Source organism: Balaenoptera musculus, chromosome 5 (assembly GCF_009873245.2).
Source record: "Balaenoptera musculus isolate JJ_BM4_2016_0621 chromosome 5, mBalMus1.pri.v3, whole genome shotgun sequence".
Classification (NCBI taxonomy): domain Eukaryota; kingdom Metazoa; phylum Chordata; class Mammalia; order Artiodactyla; family Balaenopteridae; genus Balaenoptera; species Balaenoptera musculus.
This window is the reverse complement of record NC_045789.1, coordinates 114,445,108-114,454,077: the sequence shown is the minus strand read 5'-3', so window position 1 is coordinate 114,454,077 and position 8,970 is coordinate 114,445,108. Positions and strand designations below refer to the sequence as shown.

At 38.4% G+C, this 8,970-nt stretch overlaps 2 pseudogenes; one reads left to right on the top strand and one right to left on the bottom strand.

The window, feature by feature from the left end:
• Positions 1-3,666: 3,666 nt before the first annotated feature.
• On the top strand, positions 3,667-4,345 carry LOC118896034 (annotated as a pseudogene).
• Positions 4,346-4,974: 629 nt separating this feature from the next.
• LOC118895339 lies at positions 4,975-8,619 on the bottom strand (annotated as a pseudogene).
• Between the last annotated feature and the right edge of the window lie 351 nt (positions 8,620-8,970).

Sequence of the window (8,970 nt, the reverse complement as noted above, 5' to 3'; positions counted from 1 at the left end):
GCTTATGGAAGATTCCTGAGTCAGGCAGTGGTAGAGGAAGACTGATTTTTGCAAAGAAGAAGACAAAGTGTGGAAGTGTTGGTCATAAGCAAACATAAAAGATGCACAAAAGATCAATAATCTAATCCTTATAGCCTCTTTCCCCTATTCTATTTTATTCGGTAAATGCAGGTTTGAAATCCTTTATCTGAAAACTTGGGGCTGACAACACTTTAGAATTAAAAGCTTTTCATATTTTAAAAAAGGAATACAGTATTTATACCATATAGTACATGACATTTCCAGCCATGTCTGAGGTGTCACTCTTAAATAAACATGCAGTCTCAGGATAGGTTCTACAGGAATCAGACTTTGAGCCAGAGGTTCAGGGAAGGACATTTATGATTCCTTGGCATGACCCAGACCACCATCCTTGAGGTTTCTGAGCCCCAGGTCACCAAGTTTTCTCAGAAAAATATTACTAAACTTTTCCATTGACCACCAAAACTTGGGAAGGGGACACCAAGAGGTACCCCAATGATCATCTGAATATCAGATATATTGTTCCCTGCCCCCTTTGTATTACTTCTACTGGTGAAAAACGGTCAATTACTCCTACCAGTATGCTAACTCCACTCACATTCTGGTCATTTGCAAGAGGAACATGACGTGTCTAGGAGGCAACCCTTAGCTGATAGTTCAGTAGGGCTCTTGCTGTGTCCTAGTGGAAATGTTTCTTTTTGATGGAAGAGCGCCCAGAGTGGCAGGGAAGGGAAGCACAAATTTGCCAGGTGAGTTTGCCATCACTGAGAGTGATGATAAGCGGGGTTAATCCTGCTTCTGCACTTTGGTTTCTGGACTTATACATTCTACTTACTGGAGACACACCATCATATAAAGGCCTTTGAATTAAAGTGGACACTATGTCCTGAAGGAATGGAGTCATTGTAAAGCATCTTCTCTGAACTTCAGCTTAGCCTTCAGCAGGCTATTCCATTTCTCTATCTGGCCAGAAGCTTCTAGATGGCACTGAGTGTAATATGTCTGGTGAATCACGTCATGGACCGTCAACAAACCCCCATTTCTATAGAATGGTTCCTTTGATCTGACATAATATTACATGGAGTCTTGTAGTGATGAATCACATGTTTTACAGACCCTAGGACAATGGTGCTGGCTAAGGTATCATGGGTAGGAAAAACGACTCCATAACTGTAATATGTGCCTGTTCTTATCAAAATGAATCACTATACCTTACAAGACGGAAGGAGTCCAATGTATTCAGCTGGCCTCCCGTGACCAGTTCATGCCATATGAACAGATCAGCAATGGTCTTTATTGCTGGCACGTTGGACATTTTGTAGCTTTGGCAAGTAGGAGCCCATATGGTTGCATAGCCTCCAGCTCTGTCATCATGGAAACTTCTTTTCTGTGTCCACTGTGTCAGCACCAGGGTGGCTGATGCCAGAGGCTGGCTTGTGTAAACTGGCCAATTCAGTTTTATTTACCAGGATGTTTAGTTCTGCTTTCATGGTGGAGATCTCTGGTGGGCATTAACATGTGATATGAATATCTCCACAATGAGTGACCATTCTCATATGCCCAATCCCATGTCTCTACCCAGAACTCTTTGAAACTTGTCTTTCAACACTTCTCTTTCCAGTCCCCTGATCAGCCAAGCCATTTCCCATCGCCCATGATTCCATACATATTCTAAGCTTGCGCCACTTCTCTGTCCACACAAAATGGATGAGCAGGGTGCTGTCTGAACCTCTCCTCATTGAGATGATTTAATATCATCTCTATCTTACCCTGAATGAGGCTATAGTGCCGTTGCCACCTATTTCTGTCTTGTACCCACATCCCCAGCTTACCCATTCATGAACCCAAGCCCCTTCATAAGCTGTTTGTAAAGGATCTTCGTTGCAGCCATAGATGTGAGCTGAGGAAGAGGCACTGGTGCGACAGTGATAGATGACATGAGGGTCATTATGATCAGTTGCTTTTGATGGTTAAGCTTATGACCAGGCTTTTGATGGTTAAGCAACACCACTGGCCTTTATTGTTTGGGGACTTTATTCATTTCTACTGTTGTCAGTGAGCTTAGTCTTACAGCACGTTCTCCTGCCCCAGCCTGCAGAAAAGAGCCACCACCTGCGTTCTTAGTAATGTGGGTGCTCTTCTCACCATTGTAATCCTTATTGTATTGGAAAATCACATGACATCTGGGCTCTTTAATTTATTGGCTTTATTAATAATAATTAAAACTATAAATGTCATCATGTCAGTTCAAGTAAATTTCTGCTGCCAAATGAATTTGCAAAAAAAATAACGGTTGGATGTCAGAAATCTTTGGATTTTGGATTGTGGATAAGAGATTGTCAGATGGACAGAGAAAGTAGCAGAGAATCCTCTCTATGGGATTCTTATGACAACCTTTTATAAGCAAGATGTCACAGTCCTGTACCAAGAGACAGCAATGTATCAGTGCTACTTTTTGTTCTCCACATGTGCCCATTCTCCTGTGTCCATCCACATGCCTCTACCTCAGACCTCCTTGAACTTGATCTTTTAATCTTTCTCTTTCCAGACTCCTGATCAGCCAAGCCATTTGCCATTGCCCATGATTCCATATATGTAGTAAGCTTGGGCTTAGATATGTAGTGGGTGGTAATTCTGGAACATAGGGGCAGGGATGGAAGCAGAGTAGAGATTGGAGTCTCATGTCTCAGCAGATCACACACCTGTGACTTGGGACCAATATGGGACAGGAGGAGTAACACAACCGTAGTAGTAAGTTAGAGGGAAGACTGAGAAAATCCTCTGTACCTGGTGGCCACTAGCTAACAACACAAATAATGGTTATAATGAAATAAAACAAAACATGAATTTGAGTTTCGTTATTTTGGAATGCTTATCAAAGATGTGGTAGAAAAAAATTCCTAAGAACTCTTCAGTGTTCATATTTGTAGATTGTTGACACCTTAAACTCAGTTTACTTAAAATCAAAGAAAACAAACTTTGAGAAAAACAATGGGGCAGCATGCTAACATTTATGTTTCTAGCACTGATACATTTTTCTTAGTCTTAATATCTCTTTAGATCCTACATTGAACCAATTCCTATCATTCTTCCCTTAAAAGGCATCTGATACTTATTCATTATGTTTTGTTTCCATCTCCAGCTTCTGACTGCAGAAACTTGTCTCACTTTTTGATTATGAACTGATATCTTAATTGAGCTTTCCCTAGCTAATCAACCCTGCCTACCACTGCTAAATTAGTTTTCCTGAAAACCTATTTTCAGTACCTCATTTTTGGTCAAAAACTATAAAACGTACACATAAAAGTTGCTTGTTAAATACCTTTAAAGAATTTTAAAAAGAAAGCCCCAAACTGAGAAAGTATTTTAGCAACACGTTTGAGGGATGAGTGTTGAAACTAGCTACTATATATAAGGGATGTTTCCAACTTAGCAAAAGACAAAGTCTCCAAAGAAAAATGGGAAAACATCATGATAATTCACAAATGAAGAAATATAAACTGACAATACACATGAAAAAAATGTGCAAGTTGATAATAATAAAAATACAAATCAAAATACAACTCACCTTTCTGCACTACCCATAGAGGGGTCCATACAGCATTGTTCTGGGTTCCTATCATAAGTTAAATGGAAACTTTCACCATGTCCAGAGCCCTTGATATTCTGCTAATGAGGGAGGAGGATGACCACAAATTCCTTGCAGCAGGAACCCATTAGGTGTCAACAACCTTGACTTCCAAATGGAACAGTACATCTACAAGAAAAAAAAAAAAAAAAAAGCAGTGACATCTACATCATAAATATGAAGAGAAACTGGGAAAAGCTTAGAAGCCTTTGCCGGCAGCTTGTGCCATTGAAAACTCAGCTGATATCTGTATCATATCCTCCAAGGTTACTGGTGATTGAGCTGTGCTGAAGTTTGCTGCTGTCACTGGAGCCACTCCTACTGCTGGCTGCTTAACTCCTGGAATATTCACCAACCAAATCCAGGTAGCCTTCTGGGGGTCATGATTTCTGGTGGTTACGGATCCGAGGGTTGACCACCAGCCTCTCACAGAGGCATCTTATGTTAACCCGCCTACAATCACTCAGTGTAACAGACCGTCCTCTGCACTATGTGAAGGCTCTAGCAGGAAGGACAGAGACCATCCCCTATAACAACAAAGGGGCTCACTTAGTGAGTCTGATGTGGTAGATGCTGGCCAAGGAAGTTCTGCACATGCGTGGCACCTTCTCCTGTGAACACCCATGGGAGGTCACACCTAATCTCTACTCCTTCAGAGGTCTGAAATAGACTGAAAAGGAAGATCAGGCTGCTTAAAAGGCTGTAACCAAGGAGGAATTTCAGGATGAATGAACTGCTCCAGCTCCTAAATTTACTGCTACTCAATCCCAGGTCCCAGGCTGGTCTGAAGGTTGGCAGGTGCCCTCTGTGCTATCCAGCAGTTCCCTACTGAAGAATGGAGAGCTCAGTCGGCTGCTGGAAGACTGGTCTGCAGCTCCCACTGCTTGGGCCACTGACTGACTGGATAGTGAATGGAAGCAGGTATTGCAAGAAAAGAAGTTCCCAGAGCATGATCAAGCTTCATTTTTAGCACAGAATAACCTTCCATTTCATGGCACACATATTACATTGTTAAAAAATAACAACCTGGCTTACTTGATTAAAACCATGGGAAAATGACCATGTTTATGGGGAGCAGCAACTTACAAAAAGCACCCTGGGGGCGACACACTGACCATTTTGGTGGGGGGAAGGGGTCCAGTTTCAAAGTCTGACCCATAAGGCATAGGGACAAGTTGTCAAATCTTTAACTTTTTAGTTGCATCTGGAATTTATACAAAACATTAAAAATGTGCATTCCCCTCTCTGTGTTTAATGTACTCTAATGGTGATCAATTTGGGGGAGAGGTCCTCCTTTCAAATCACAAGTAGGATCATTTCCAAATTCAAAGAAACAGCCATCCTCTTCTGTGTCTTAACTTCAGGTGACCTGCTGAACCAGGAAGTGTTTTCCTTTCCTGTCAGTGCAACTTCTCGGTCTCCTGTTGCTTCTGCTATTCAGACCTCTTTAATGTGAATGTCAATTGCTTACTGCCAATTGCAGTGTCTGATACACTCAATGTCCCATTTTCTGATTCAAGTTTCAAACGATCTTCAAGGGTTTTATTCATCTGCTTCTGGTTGGTGGCAGAGTCTTTGAAGCTTCCGAGTTCTTCTCCTGCTTTGATCACATATAACTGGGGCTTGAGGACCATCTGCTGGTTCTCCTTGTGTCTTTCCTACTGCTTCCGCTTGGTGGAGAAGTCTGTGCTACTTCCTGACCTCTTCAACCCCATCGTTTTTAACATCTGAACTCAAAATTTTCTGCATCACTTGGTTTTCCTTCCAGTTCTTTCTCTTCTCCTTTTTCATGAAGAATCTAAGAATCTTAGTTTCTTCTTGCTTTTTTCACTAATTTCTGAAACAGGTAAATTCAAAAGCCTAAATTCTTCACTCTCTTTCTCTCCTTGAAAGTCAGGTTTCTCAAATGTAACTTTAAAACCATCGCTGGTAAGAAAGAATATTAGGAAGGCTCTTAACTTTCTTCTTCTATGTAGATTTTTGCTTCTCTTCCTCTTCCTCAGTTAAGTGCTAACCCTTTGTTAACTTTTGGCAATTTCTTTAATTGGACTCTCTGTGCACGAGTTTCTTCTATCTTCTGTTGGATCTTATATTTCCCATATGCTTCATAAGCAAATGGATTTATCATGCATTTCATGAGTCTTATCATAGATAGAATCTTATAGCCATGAAAAATCCAGGAATATATGCCCGGAGAAAAAGTGATTCAATAATATGTGTGAGCCCTATATTTTCAAGGGCTTTCTTGGTGGCAAATTTTTAATCATCATAAACTGTCCTTTCTGTATCCTCTCCTAATTCTTCTGTCAATTTGTCTAAGAAGGAACACATAACCTGGGAACAGAACCCAAAACTAGATTACTGGTTTATTATAAAGGGATATAACTCAGGAACAGCCAGATGGAAGAGATGCATAGGTCGAGGTAATGGGAAAGGGCATGGAGCTTTCATGCCATCTCCTAGGGCACCCCTTTCCCTGAATCTCCATGCTCACCAACCCGGAAGCTCCAAGGATAACATATTTTTGTGAACCAAAACATGAAAAATAGATGTCATATATAAAATTATACTTATGGGGAAGTGAAGCAGCATATTTTAAATTGGAATTGCCTCTGGTGATCTAGGACATACGATTGGCTTAGAGACATCATCAGAAAGTGGTGGGAAAATTGTTTTTCTTCTTATGTTCATTATCACTCCCAGGCTTTCAGTGTCAATGAGAAAAATCAGGATAAGCTGTTCTTAAGAATTTGAGGACATCATGGCAAAAGTTAACGATAAAGTATTTCTTAAAAGTAGCAAATATATCAACATTTTCATAATGAAATCATAGGACTAAAAAAGGATGTGACTTTTAGAATGCATTCCATATGCTATGTACCTTCTTATACATTAACTTCTTGAAGCTACATATCCGTTCCATAGGATATATATAGAAAAGAGTTTAGTCTAACTACTTTAGCAGAAATACTAAAGGAAATGAAATACCTCCTAGAAGCTCTAGGAGAGCTGGAAGAGAACCAGATTTGGATACTGCACTGACAGGAATAGTACAGGGTAGAAAAACTTCCAAATAGACCTTAAACATGAAAATTATCTGAGAATTTAAAAAGCATAAAGGAAATTATTATTAATGGTATCATGAGAAACTATAAGTACATTAGAAAATATATTCAGTGTCTTCTCTCAACTTTTATACGATTTTCATGTGATTGATCTTCATCCAATTTCATGGCCATTGTAGGTACTCAAAAGCAGTGTATGTCCTTCACACTCAATTACATTAGCTTTAATTCTAATGATGTTTAAGCAAATTTTACAAATTAAAAGATACTCAGCAAAATGATTTAGCTATCAGTTAACAGGCTAGAGTAGAGTTATTATTTGCTCACAATTATTTGGCTCCTCCCCACCCATGCCATGCTTCCCCATTGGTAGGGAATACACCCTCTTGTTCCATTGACATTGGCTTAGCCATGAGACTTGCTTTAGTCAATGGAGTGTGAGTAGGTGTGACATACACCTGTCCAAATAGAAGCTTTAAATGCTTTGCCTGGGTTGGCTCTGTCCTATCTAAGCAGTTGTCCTCTGCCATGAGAACATCATGTCTCAGATGGTGGCGCCTCCTTTAGAATGGATACAGGTGTGAGAGGACTCATGCAGCTGGGCTGAGCTCAGTGGAGCCCAGCAAAGAACAGCTTTCAAGTTACATCCACATCAGTAAAAAATGTGTCTTGTGGAAAGCTGCTGCAATTTTGGGTTTGTTTCTTGCCATTAGCAAAAGTTGATAATATACAGGTAAACATAATTTCTTAACATAGGGTCAAATTTAGACATTACTACATTTAAAGGGAAAAGCCCTAAGGTTAAGGTTGAATTAAATTGCTTCCACATATCACTGCTAATAATTTACTTCTCTCAGCAAAAAGACCTTACACAAAAGGAGAAGAATATTCCACAGGACTCTTGGTCTAATAAAAGAGAGTGTGTAGTGTGTATATCACTTTTTATATAATATATGAACACCTTTAGAGAATTTCCTAAGTTGCCTGTTACAATTTTTACTAATCATAGTCAGTTTCAGATACAAATACAAAATAAAATTGAATGTAGAATTCGGAAGTCATGATAGTATGAATTTGCTTTAAAACAATGATAAAATTTCTATGACCTGAACCTTATTACTATTGCTGGGCATACTCAATTATAAGCCAAAGGTTTTTTCCTCCTAAAATTTTAACCCTCAGATAAGAGGATATAGTTATCTTATATCCAAGGTCTTACAAAGTCTAGTTATGGCAGACCTTCTCTCAATTTACTAAATTTTGATTAATCAAATACAGTTTGGGAAAGAAGACACATTAATCTGAAACCACATATGTCAATATTAGTATTAAATGATTAACTGAATAAATTGGTGAAAAAAATAAGAAAAAACTTTAATACATATTTCTTCATTACTCTCACTGGGCTGACTTCACAATTGTTAAGTGTTTGATTATAAACAAGGCTTCTAATATTTACTTAAAAAGCAAAGCAGAAAGTGTGGTTATGTTTTGGAGATCATAAATGCATGTACATAGGACAATATAAAATAATGTATTAATGTTTTCTGATTGTATATTCTCAGGGTAAATTTTCCAGTGAGAATAACATATACTGATCCAACACATGTTCTATCTTAAAAAATGTGGTCTGGCAAAATTATGTTCTCTCAACAAAGAGGATTCAACAAGCAACTCTGAGGGTGATGATACTACTTTGTAAGATACATATTAAAAGCTTGAATAAAATATTTTCAAGAAATGTGGAAAAGCATATTTTTATATAAATAAGGTAATTATAAAAGTGAATTTGCATATTTTAAAACTTATTTAATAAATTAAATATTAAAAGTTAATATTTTACAATTATGTATTTATAATTAAATATTAATATGGTATAGTTAGTAAAAAAGCCACAAACCTCATTTTGGACCTTCTCCTTGGGAAAATGGGAGATGGCTTTATAATTTGGGTTAACTCATAGTAGGAATGCATGGTATCTAACTCCTTTCTGGACCAATTCGTTTTAATATTTACTAAATAGTATTAATTAATCTCTCATCCCTTTTCCACTCAAGATCAGTTCACCCATTTAATAATCAATTAATCAGTCTAGAATGTAATTTACAAGAGGAAATGTCCATGTCTCCTAACTCCAGGAGCCTAAAGGTTAGATTGAAAGGCAGAGCTCCTATTTAATCATTCTAACATGTTTGATTATTTTTCTTTTGATGAAGAAGAAGACAGAATTCAACAGCCAAACAGTAAGATGTCATC